This window comes from Chionomys nivalis, chromosome 17, assembly GCF_950005125.1.
Source record: "Chionomys nivalis chromosome 17, mChiNiv1.1, whole genome shotgun sequence".
Lineage (NCBI taxonomy): Eukaryota > Metazoa > Chordata > Mammalia > Rodentia > Cricetidae > Chionomys > Chionomys nivalis.
The window spans coordinates 41,233,767-41,246,660 of NC_080102.1; the positions used below are offsets into that span (position 1 = coordinate 41,233,767).

At 52.3% G+C, this 12,894-nt stretch overlaps 1 protein-coding gene across 2 annotated transcripts in view; it reads left to right on the top strand.

The window, feature by feature from the left end:
• Parvb (parvin beta) overlaps positions 1 to 12,894 on the top strand; it is an 81,715-nt gene that overhangs the window by 23,109 nt on the left and 45,712 nt on the right. The gene's annotated exons all lie outside the window — the stretch shown is intronic.

Sequence of the window (12,894 nt, forward strand, 5' to 3'; positions counted from 1 at the left end):
GGGGAAGGAGGACCCTAGATCATCTTGTGGCCACCAAGGGAGATGAGGGTCTAACTTGTGGGATGCAGCTTCTGTCAGTCTGGTGGGCCATGTGGATCTCTGGAACAAGAAAAGTGGGACTTGGGGCATTGTCAGTGACAGGCTGTGGTTAGAAGGTGTGTGTGTGTGAGAGTGTGTGTGTATGTGTGTGTGTAGCACACATGCTGCACCAAACATGTGTAGCAAGAGGGGAGTCTATTCTCTCTACCATAGGGGTCCTGTAGAAGGAACTCAGTCATGGTGGGAAGTGCATTTCCCTGCTTAACTATTTCTGCAGCCCCTGTCTTGTCACTGGAGCAGCCAGTGGGAGGCATTTAGCGCTGGGCAGGCCCGAGAAGGAGCCTGGCCTCCGTGCTCACTGTGAATGGTAGCCCAGAATCCATTTTTGATGTGAGAGCTTTGACACAGTAGACACGCACCGAATTTTCTGGGTCCTCAGAACAGGTTTTCTTTCACAGCGGGGTCGACAGGAGCCCAGAGAGGTTAAACCACCTCAGGTCACTCAGTAAGTGACCTGGTTCCCAGTCAGGGCTCCTTACCCTCCTCTCCACTGCCAACCCCCAGGCTGTGGACCTGTTGTGTGACTGACACCACGCCTCTTCAGTGGCACAAGGAGTACTTGTTGTGTTGATGCTACTGAAGGACCCTGCCGAGGACCACTGGAGAAAGGGTTATTTCGAGGGTTCAGTCCATAATGACAGGAAGGTGCCCACAGTCAGGGAGCAGAGAGAAGTGAATGCTAGTGCTCGGCCCTTATTTGTTAGTGTGTGTGTGTGTGTGTGTGTGGCAGTGTGTGTGTGTGTTTGTGTGCGTGCATGTGACGTGATACACATGTGGAGGCCAGAGGACAGCTTGCAGGCATTGGTTCTCTTCTACCATGGGGGTTCTGAAGGTGGAACTTAGGTGTCAGGTGCCTATCCTTCTGAGCCATATGGGACTTGCTGAAGTAGAACAAGGAAGTCCTCCCCCCATAACTTGCTCATCACCCCCTACCTGTTCTATTGACATCGAGACACAGTCCCACCCGGTCGCCAGCTGGATGTTTTCCTGTGGATGGACAGCTGCTGAGAGAGAGGAGAGGACCTATATGTCTGTTAGGGGAGGGACCCAGGGCTCTAGCAGCTTGGGGATTTTGCCTGTATTGCAGTCCCGGGCATGCAGAGGCCACCTGGTTTCCACGGCTGCATACCACTCTCCCCACTGTCTTTGCTCCCAATGTCTTCCCTGGAGCAGTGCGTCACATCCTTCTCACCTTGGTGTCCTTGCTTCAGGGGCCTGTGCTGAACTCCTGTGACCCAAGAGAGGGGCCAGCATAGTGGGCCTTCTAGGAGGAGGCCACTTTGAGCTAAGGTGTTTCTCCCCCCAAGATTCAATTCTTTTTAAAAATTACTACGCATTTATTTGTGTGTGCACCTGTGCGTATATGTCCCGCAGTGTGTGTGGTAAGTCAGAGGACAAGCTGTGTGGAAGTCAGTTCTTGCCTTCTGTCATGTGGATCCCAGGAATCGAACCCAGGTGCTCAGGCTTGGCAGCAAGCACCTGTACCCACTGAGCCATCTCACCGCCCCCCCCCCTTTGGCTTGTTTTGAGACACGGTCTTATTCTGTAGCCAGGCTGGCCTCTACCCCTGGGAAATCTTCCTGTTTGAGCGCTGGGAACACAGGCTTGTGCCACCATGCCTCCCCTCTTTTTTCTTACTGGACTCAAGGCCAAGCGAGTTTCCAGAGCATTCTTAGGTGTGCCCTCCTTGGCTGCTGTGATGGGAAAAGGACCTCGGAACTGACGGGACTGAAATGAGAATTATCAGCATTTTGCTGCCTTCCCTGGATACATGGCCGCTCCCTTGTCAAGTGGCTACACCCTTCCAGCCTGCTGCAGTCAGACAACACAGAGAGGAAGTGGGTGGCAGGCTTGGATAGAGGTCTGCTTCCTGCTCTATGGAGCTGGCCCCGAAGTCTCTGGTGTCTCCCCCAGCATCTTCCTTATCCCTTTGGATTGGGGACTGGAAGAGGAGCAGCCTTCTGATGGGAACATTGGAGGAGCACTCCCTGTCCCTGGCTTATGACACCCATGCTGGCCCCAAGACCTTACAGGGAAGGGTGCTTTTCCATGGTTGTTCTTAAGTCCCCCACCTTCCAGAAACAGGAAGAGGAAAGACTGGAACCCTCTCCTCTTCCTGGCAGGACAGTCGCCTTCAAAACAGCTGCAAGGCCACCTCCTCCAGGGCCTTAAGGGAGCTGGCAGCCTGTGTGTGGGTTTGAAAATGCCCATGCAGCTCTCAAGAACTTAGTGCCTGGAGAATGAAAGCAGGGTAGAGGATAGAGGATACGCTTGCCGTGTTCGTGTTTGTTAGGGTCCAGGGAGGTGGCTTCAGGAGGTGGGGAGAAGCTTATGGGGCGCAGCTGTGGCTGCAAAGGGCAAGCAATTAGCACACCTCCGACTGGTCCTGTGAACTGTTAGATGGCCAGGCAAGCGGAAAGCTGGAGGTAGCCTGGTCCCATCTCCCTTTTAGCCCCGGGGCTGCCAGGCTAAGCCTTCTGAGAAGCCAGCTCAGGGGAGGTGGCTACCCATCCATCCTGTGGTGTCTGCAAGTGAAAGTCAATGTGCATTGGGAGATCTGCCCTCTAGAGGTCAACCTCCCCGGCCTTGGTGTCATGGAGTATGGCCCATGGCTGCCTTGCTGCGAGGATCAGTGCTGTTATCCACGATGAGGTCAAACTGCTCTTCCTTTCTGCTTAATGTCCTTTGGCTGTGTGACCCAGGTCTGTCGGTTTCAAGAGCTCTTGACTGGCCAGTGGGCTGTGCAAGCATGCTGGGAGCCAGCCCTTCTTGTTTGGTTTTTTCCTTCCTTCCTTCCTTCCTTCCTTCCTTCCTTCCTTCCTTCCTTCCTTCCTCCCTCCCTCCCTCCCTCCCTCCCTCCCTCCCTCCCTCCCTCCCTCCCTCCCTCCCTCCCTCTCTCTCTCTCTCTCTCTCTCTCTCTCTCTTTCTTTCTTTCTTTTTCTTTTGAGACAGAGTCTCTCTACATAGCCCTGGCTGTCTTGGAATTCACTGTATAGTCCAGAATGGTCTTGAACTCACAGAGATCCACCTGCCTCCCGAGCGCTGGGATTAAAGCAGTGTGCTACCGTTGTTGCCGTGGCAACAAAGCCCCAGAACCTGCGTGGTTAGAACAACATGGGTCTGTCACCTTACAGCTCGGAGAGTCATCAGTCAGGGTTAGGACAGGGCTTCCAGCCTTCTGGAAACTTCTGTGAGGACCATCTTTTGAGCTCTTCCTGTTCAGGGAGGGGCCTGGGTTGGCCCTCCACCTCCCCAGCCATCAACACTGCATCTCCCGACTGTCTCTGTTCCAGGCTCACAGCTTCTTCTCCTTCTGCCTGGAAATTCCATGGAGCCACTCACACTACCCGTGCTAACCGCAGTACACATTCAAAGGCCTTTTTGTTTCTTTGTCACAAAAGGGGGCACACAATGCAGCCATGAAATTAGTCCCAGTTAGTCCCAGCACTCGGGAGGCAGAGGCGGGTGAATCTCTATGAGTTCGAGGCCAGCCTGGTCTACAGAGTGAGTTCCAGCCAAGGCTACACGGAGGAACCCTGTCTCCGGTGGGTGGAGGAGATGCAGGAGAAAAGTGGCCTAGTGAGTTCTAGTAAGTCCCTAGGAAGGCATGCTAAGTCAGATGTAGTGGTAACCACCTGGAATCCCAGCATCTGGGCCAATGAGGCAGCGGGATTATGAGTCTGAGGCTAGCCGCAACTATGTATCAAGATTCTTCTAAAAAAAAAAAAAATGGGGAGAAAAATCAATACAAGTCAATATGAAGACTGTTTGAAGCTGTGCAATGCTGCCTCATTTGCTCCTGAACTCGCCAAGGACCAGCCAGATGTTCTCTGAGCAGTTTGTCTGCTCTCAGCGGATGCTGTATGTCAAGAGACAAGCAGGTGACATGCCTGCCCTTTACAGAAGTGACTGCGAAACCCCTTGGCGCCCATGTGTCAAATAGTCACAGTGCCTGGGAAGAAAGGGAGCTGGCAGAGGAGCAACCGTGCTGGGAAGTGTGTGGGGTGTGCCGGTCCCAACGCGGTCAGGGCAGGGAAAGTGCTACACACGCTTTTAGCCCGGCTTCCTACTCTGTGATGCTCTCCTCAGAGGTCTGAATCCACGGTGGATGGGTGGAGCCGGCTGTTTCTAACCTGGGCTACATGAAACATCACATAGGCACCCTGAGTGTCTGGTAGGAGCCAAGCTCGCAGAGTCCGATGCTAGTTCCGAGCGCCCCACTTGTCCAGGCTGTTTGTTCCTTTTTTTTTTTTTTTTTTTCCTCAGCAAAAGAAAATGAACTGGACTCCGCGGCTTCTCATCTGACAGCTATAGTGCAGATGACCGCTAGAGGGTGCTATGCCCATAGCGTTCCTGCTCGCGCCCCGGTAGGGGGTTTCCCATGGCAGGTGTACTGTAGAGTCCTTTTTTTTTTTTGTTGTTGTTGTTAATGGCTTAATGATTTAATCTTCTTATTTTCTCAGCAGAACCAATTTGGACTTCCCTGAGTATGTGGGGGACATTACCGATCAGATTAATTAATGCTAGTTCCACTGTTGGGAAGCCTGCCTCACCCGCTCTGCCGAGGAGTTAGACCTTCCGCTGCTGTTTCTGGTGTGGTTTTTTTTTTTTTTTTTCTACACAGCTCATTTCTCTGTGTTGAGCTTGGCCGGGCTTGTTCTGCTGTTTCAGGTGACCTGCGGATTTCATTCCCACCTGCCTTGGTGATCACCAAGTGCAGCTTTCTCAGAGGGACTCGATTGTTTCTGCCGCAGGCAGGGAGATTTGGGCTCTGCTCTTTTGATGGTTATGAGTTTCTTGTGGGTTTTGCGCTTCCCTTCCTTCCACTCCTGTGCTCTCTCTCTCTCTCTCTCTTTCTCTCTCTCTCTCTCTCTCTCTCTCTCTCTCTCTCTCTCTCTCTCTCTCTCTCTTTCTCTCTCTCTCGTTAGAGACAGGTTTTCATAACCAGTGATTAAAATTACTTTGAAGCTTTGTCGAAGCGGCGGTGTGATTGGCTGGGAGAAATGTAACAAAGGCGTCTTTCATAAATCAGGGACTCCACGGCAGGCAGCAGAAGGCCCGCTGAGGCCCCTAGTTTAGATTCAGGGATCACTGGCGCCTGTGCCGAGGGTCAGGGACATGAAAATGGATGGTAAGCAGGGAACCCCTTCTGGACAGCAGGAGGCTGACCTCAGCTGTTTGTCAGAGGTTGGGAATCGATGCAGAGACTGAAGTCCTTCGGACTAGATAGAGGAGATGGTGACCTTGGCTGGGACATGGTGTCACATACTGTAATTCCAGCCCTTGGGAGGCTGAGGCAGGAAGACTGAGAGTTCCAGGTCATCCTGAGCCACGGTTCTGGCTGGTTTTTTATGGCAACTTGACACAAGCTATAGTCATCTGAGAGGAGGGAACCTCAACTGAGAAAATGTCTTCGTGAGATCAGGCTGTGAGTAGACAAGCCTGTAGGGCATTTTCTTAATTAGTGTTTGCCGGGGGAGAGCCCAGTCCATTGTGGGTGGGAACCCTCCTATGCTGGTCCTGAGCTCCAGAAGAAAGCAGGCCGAGCCAGTCATGAGGAGCAAACCAGTAAAGAGCATCCTCCACAGCCTCTGCATCAGCTCGTGCCCTACGTGAGTTCCTGTCCTGCCTTCCTCCAGGGAGGCACTATGATGTGGAAGCATAAACCAAACAAACCCTTTTATCATAGCAACAGTAACCCTAACTAAGACAGGCTGAAAAAAAAATAAGAGTTGGGAACATAATTCACTTGCCTAGCGTGTATGAGGCCCTGGGTTTGATCCTAGTGGTGACCTGGGCACCTGTAGCAGCAGTCCCAGAGGTCCCTGACCTTCTTCAGAGGCCTGTGCCTCTTGCTTGCTCTCCCCAGCCTGTAACTGTGCCTCCGTACTTCCTTTCCTGCTGAACTGCGCTCCCTATTAATGTTCCCATAGCCTTTTGAACCGAGGTGGCCCTGAGTCTCCCATAGGCGTTGCACTTGCTCACATGGGATCCCTGCTCTCTGCAGGGACTTTGAAGAGTGTGGTGTGTGTGTGTGTGTGTGCACATGTGTCCGCGCGCACACCTTTGTAGAGCTGGCTACAGCCAGGATGGGCCATACTTCATCTTGCTTATCCCGGAGGCCTGGTGGGCATCTCATGGAGACCTCACTCCCCAGACCTCAGGTGCTTGGGTAGAGAATCTAGGGACTTCCCAATAGAACCAGCCTGGTCTTTAGGGTCTTTAGGGTGGACGTTTGAGGTCTGGGTCCTTTGAGAATCGGTGACCTTGGCCCTGTCTCTGAGTCCCCTGAGCATTGTTCAGTGAGGTCCTCCACCCTTGGCATTGGCAGAAACTGAGACTTCCAGAATGTGAGCTTAGCTGGAGTGAATGAGTCTAAGGTGTTTCAAATGAGGCCCAGCCTGGGTGCTGGTGATGGGGTGAGAAGGAGGTAGGGGGACTTCAATCTTCCTCTTAGTCACTCTCTACATAGCAGATACTTGTCATGACAGCCACGTGATCCTGCCCGTTATTATCCCCTGCGGTGAAGGATGCTGTGTTCATGGATGTTCTGTGAGGCTTTCTTCCCGTTTCCTGTCTGAACTGTATTGACTGTAAGCTGGGGTCCAGAACTGGGGGATGACTTCTGGACAGGCGCAGGCAGATGGAAAGTTCTGGATGCACTTCCAGTGGTAGCTGTGAGATATGGCCCCAGCGAGGATGCTTGAGTTGAACAAAGGCACTGTGGTCTGAGCTCTTTAGGGGAGGCAGCTGGAGGGAGGGGAGAAGGTGCTGGGCCAGGTGGCTGGTAGCTGATGGCACGTGACATTGTGGCAGGTATGGAATGGATTCTGGAGGCGATAGAGGACTATGTTGAAGGAAGGGCTGGGTGGGTCAGTGTCTACGGAGCACAGTGGAATGGGTTAGAGCAGGGGGTACCAGCTGAAGCTCATGCCTGGCTGACAGCGGGTTAAGCCTCCAGAATTCTCCCTTCCATCTTTAGAAGGTGGGTTGAAGAAGCTGGCCCACGAAGCTTTGCATGTGGGGAGACAGCTAGGCTGCCTTTCATCCTTCGAGGACCATATTCTCTATGAGCTAGGCGGCCTTGGCCCTCCCGCTCCTGATTCAGCCTGCCCAGGGGGCCCTATATGGTAAACTTGACATTTCACTGTGAACCCGGAAACCTTTCTTCCTATTCAAGTCGTTTTTCTGTAGTTCTAACATTTTTTTGTTCACCCCGGGGGACAGAAGGGAAGAAAAAGACTGTGTTTTGGGGCTGAGGGAATTGTCTGTTTAACCCCACCTCCGAGCTTCAGCTCGGAGCACGCACGCACACACACACACACACACACAGATATCAGGTATTGTGCAGTGATCAGACCTAGTTCCCGAGACAGATGCATTCTGCCTGGCCTGGGGGTCTCTGTCTCTGGGAAACCTGCATGAACGGTTGCTCTGCCCTCCTATAAAAGCAGAGTCGGCTGAGTGTGGCCCAATCTGCCCCTGATCTCAGGGCAGCGTCTTTCCCCTTGTCTTGTCGAGCCTACATTGCTGTAATTGGGTTCTTGGTGACCCACAACTGCTGGACTAATGTGAGTCTTAATAGGAGGCCTCTTTTCCATCCAGTGAAGAGGCCCGGAGGTGAACTGTTGGTGACAGTAACAGTTTCTGTTCCGGGTAGCTTTCTCTGGGTGAAGACCTTTTACCCTCTTCTTCCTGTGTCTCTTCTGTGTAAGCATTCGGGGCCTGGATGCATGACCAAGGTGATGACTTGAGACCTGGTTCTGGGCACGGGGAGGTGAGTATGTTTCAGGCTAAGCGTTTGCGGTTGCCACGTGGCTGGTGAACTGTGGGAACCTTGAGGGGTGGCTCTAGCTCCATCTAGGGTGGGTAGGCGCACTGAGAGCGTGTCTTAGGTATATCTATGGTAAGAGCAGCGCGCTTCAAGTGTGGGGAAGGTGTGGCCGTCAGAGCCTGGCTCCAACGGGGACAGGAGGGGGAAGGACCGGGCACAGCTGGATTTGTGAGAAGTTAGTCCCTCATCAGAAAGCTTTGGGGACTAAGAAGCGTGGACTTTACTTTGGAGCTGTCCACCCTGGGTCAGTGACAGGGCCAGCTTGAGGTGCTGGGAAGATCGCTGTGTCCCATGGGACCCCCTCTATTAAAAATGTCAGTGGACCAAAAGACCCGGAGTGTCCCAGTGTCAGATATGTCTCCAAGACTCAGCATGGGTGTTACTGTGCCTTCTCTTTCATCACGCTGGTTCCTTAGCCATGAGCCAGTACGAGCTTGGCTGTCAGAGCTGGAGTATGCAGTTGGCCATTTGGAGTCAGGCCCCACCCTCCAACAGCCTTCTGGGATCCAGAGGTTCTTGGGCTCTTCCTTCCACAGTCTCAATGGGACGCCGTGTTCAGCAGTAGTTCCTGATGTGGCCTGACGGCCTCCTTTTCCCTTGTACCTTATTAAAATGTACACACTCTTTTTTTTTTTTAGCATCTGAATTTATTTTTAGTGTCTTGAGAAGTAGAATGGAACCTTATGACCCAGCAGAACAAGTCCATAAATCAATGGTTCAAGGCTCTGTCCCATTCTATTCCTAGGCTTTGCCAGCACAGCGCAGGAAAGAGCTGCTCTTAGAAATGACTGAGTTAACACCCTGGAACATCCTGTGCTCAGTCCCCTGGGCCATGGCCTGTGTGAGGAAGCCAAACCCATCTCTCATGAATGGTGGTTCAGCTGGACCAGGATGGTGAAGAGACTGTTTCTCTGATGTCTGAACACCATTTCCTCTCTCCCGCATCTGGGTCAGAGCAGCAGGCTCTCTCCGGGGTCCCTAGCCTTACCACTTCACACTGGGTGTGGCTCCATCCGTCCTACACATGGTCCTCATGCTTGGTGCTGAGCTCTGTTGTCATAGACCAGCCTTGCACATTAAGGTCTTCATGTGTACAAGCGTCAGGAGCGAAACAATTCTCCCACTTGAATTCCATCCCTCACCCTTTGCACGTCTGCAGATGTCAGAAAGGTCGCTGGCAGCAGTCTTCCTCAGCGGCCCAGACGGATGACATTTCTTTCTTAGATCTTATTTGGGTCAGCTCTTGACTTGGCTGAGCTGGGAGAGCCTCACGTGCAGCCCAAGTTGATTTCTTTTCGGAACTGCTCTGGAGAAGCCCTTTGTGTCTGGTGAATTAGAACTTCCGCAGAGTTAGAGAGTTTAGGAAAACCCGTTTCCCTGGCTTGTCTGTCAGAGGTGTCCCGGGCTCTCTGTCGCTGCTGCATGGGGCCCTGCATCCCCTTGGCTAGGAGAAGAGATGGGGGAGACGGACAAGGGGCTCTTTGTCTCCTCCATTCTTCTGAGACTCCGTAGAGTGCTCTGCCTTTGAGCAGGACTGTGCAGGGCACTGCTGGGTACCAGCCTGTGGAGGGCTGGTTAAGTGCCCCAAATTGAGGTAGTTTTGCTGCCGGTTTCAAATTCTTCTTTTGATGTGTAGCAGGTGTGGCGTGGCCCCTTTTGTGAAATTTTTACTTTGATCCTGGTTCAGAGTGTGTTTGCTGAGATTTGCTTGCCATGATCCTTTGTTCTCTGTGAAAACCAGGAAATATATTTATACATATGGTACAGAAAGTCCCTGTGGGCAGTGTGATGTCTCTGCTCTGTGGATGTCAGTTGATGGAGTCACCGAAGCTCTGCCTGTAGCCCTTGACCCTCAGTCTCTGCAGACCCTTCCTCTCACTGTGAGGGGCTGGCACCCCACTTTTCCAGAAGATGTACTGTGTCCCTGTCTCGGGGTGAACAACTGAGAGAGGCTGCATGTGCCTGCATTTCTTCTCCATCTTGAGGGAGGCTTGTTTTTCAACCAGCCTGCTTTCAAAGCCGTGTGTTCATAATAATGTCAAAAGGAAACAAATGGCTGCCAAGAAAACAACAAAAAACCTTTTTTTCTTAAGAGCCTGGCTATAAATAAATAAATAAATGGAGTCATGCAAAGGAAAGGATAAAAAAACAAAATCAAGACTGTGGGCTTGGCCTGAGCTGACTCTTAGGAGGCGCTTGCTGATGGCAGGGTTTGGGGGTGAGGGGTTGGGGGTGGGAACCTTCTGGAGCCATTTCTTCCCTCTGAGACTATAAGTCAAGAAAAAAGGCTCCCCCACCCCAGATTGTTTTATATTTTAAGTTTTAATTAAGAAAACCTTGATACCGAATCTCGTGTAGCCCAGGCTGGCCCCCAACTCACTATGGGCTGTGAATGACCTTGAGCTGGCCCTCCTGCCTCCACTTGCTTCCCCCACGCCAGGATTAAAGGTGTTCATTCCCGCATCTAACGTTTTGCTTTTTAAGCCTTCCCTAGTCTCTGGAGAGGGAGTGAGGAGACAAGGGGCTCACCTCAGTCACTCTGGCTCTCTTCTCTGCCTGCCTCCCCCCTCCCCGAACTCCATCACTTCTTCCCTGGCCTCCAACGCCATTCCTTTCTGGCCTCCATATCCCTCTTTTCCTAGCTTCCTCCTCTTATTCCTCAGCTGGTATTTCTGTACAACCAGCTCCCTACAAACCTGGAGATTCAGTGCAGCAAGAGGGCTCCTAGCCAGAAGGAGCATCTTGATACCCATTCTTCATGTCCGGTTGCCGGGTTGCTGTGTGGACAGGGCGTTCAGCTCAGAACAGTGAGGATGCTTGGGAGAACCAGGCCGGCAGGCTCCTATGACTCAGTGTCCTCACAAACCCACCCCAGGTCTGGAACTGGGCACAGCTGGTGCCCAGCCAGCGGCATTTCACATCTTTGAAGTGTGTGTCCTCTTGGCAACTGAACCATAACTTTAAAAATCTCAGTATTTCTGGGATTCACTAAAACCCAGTAGCCTGGTGGGCTGTTCACTGGTGGAGTGGAAGACACAGGCTCTCCAAAAACCATCCTCTGAAGACTAGAGGGTCCTCTGAGGCTGCCCATTGGGTTAACACTGGAAACTACTCAACACAGAGTGTGATAACTGGAAGATTCAGGCTGGGGCAATGGATTCCTCTACCCTTGGTGTCTGGAGGCCCTTGAGCCGGGCTCCACCCACCACCCACTGCTCTCTGGTTCCCAAAGCTGTTTCTGAGTTTGGCCTTCTTTCAAGACTGGTTCACTGGATGCCTCCTTCAGGGAGTCTCTTGTGATTCTCCTGGCATGAAGGACCTGTACCTCCTCCTTGCTCCATGGTAGTGACTTTCCTGAGCCTCCTCAGGTGCCACCCTCAGTCACAGCTAACCCTCCAGCTTATGGGTATGTGTGCAACCGAGCCAGGTGCCGAGTGCCCCAGGCCTCTCCACTCCTCTCAACGCCTCTGAAGCAGGGACTCTTCCCACCCTGTGCTACAGTGGGAAACTGAGGCCTAGGGAGGTGCAGGGGGGCTTTCCTGATGCCACAAGTCTGTGGCAGAGTGAGGTCTGAGCTGGGTCTTGGCAGGTTTGGCCAAGATCACAGCACTCTCCCTGGGCTTTGAGTGTTTCCCCAAGGCCTTGAACAGGAAGGACCACCCTGGGGAAAGCATGTGGATCACAGTCTGGCAGGCTGTGCGTGCGTGTGTGCGTGCTTCTTGTTTATAAAGGTCACCCAGTCCCTGGCCCTGTTTGGTGTTGTTTTTGATGTTCGAGGGTGGTGTGGAAATTTCTGTTTTATGTGACCTAGTTTCTGGGCTTTGATAATGGCATTCCCTGTGCCCCCTCCCCCACCCCCCAAGCTCTGAGATTTTGGGATCAGAGTCACAATCTCAGTCTCTTTTCCCCAGGCCCTGGGCTTCATGCCCCATGTCTAGGTAGGGGGCTGATGCGTGTAGTGGCTCTAGGGACTTGGCTGTTATTATTGTCACTTTAAGTTTTATTTGTGGTTATGTGCTCAGGCATGTGCAGGTACAAACGGAGGCCAGTGGTCCCCCTTTATGTTGTGTCTCAGGAACAGTCCACTTTGCTCTTTGAGTCGGGGTCTCTCACTGGGTCTGAGACTGATGGATTAGGCTAGCTAGTGGCGAGCTCCAGGGAGCCACCTGTCTCTGCCTCCCCAGCACTGGGATTACAGGGGCCACTGTGCCTTTTGTGCACTTTGGAGATTGGTCTTGGACCTTCGTGCTGTCTCTGCACTTTACCCACTGAGCTATCTCTCCAGTTCCACGCCATGAGGTCTTTCTGAGAGGAATGGTGGCACCTTGGCACCTGTGGGGCTCGCTGGAGCCTCCCTGGACGACCTCATTCTCCCAGAAACTGTCTCTTATTCTGCTTTGACTGTCACCATGGCCACTGCACAGAGCCTCGGCATAGTGGACCCCTGTGCTTTTCTCTGAAGTGTTAGCCGGATGGGATTTGGGAAACCCTGGTCACTGGGCTGCCAGTGAATTTTCCTGGAAAGTTTCTTTTCTTCCTATTTCTGACTCTCTCCATTTCACTAAACAGTGCAAATATTTGCTAGGATTTGGTCTGTTTTCTAAACGAGCCTGGTGCCCAAGGATGGATCTCTGTGTGTCTTTGGGAGATGACACAAAGGGAGTCCACGCCCGTGGTGGTCACTGATTTGTGAGGGGTTTTACAGTTGTCTGTTTCTCTCACAGAATATGGTGAGGACTGGAGGAATTAGGAAATGGTTTGTGGGGGCTGGAGGGATGGCTCAGTGGTTAAGAGCCTTTCTGTGTGTGACTGAGTCATATTTAGGGCGCCCCAATGGGTGAGGCCATCACATTGTCTTCTCTCTCTCTCTTTCTTAATCTAAGCACATCTGTGCTATTCCCACCTTTTGGCTGTTATGAATAACGTGGCCTTGAACATGGGTTTGCGAGTTTACTAGAGTG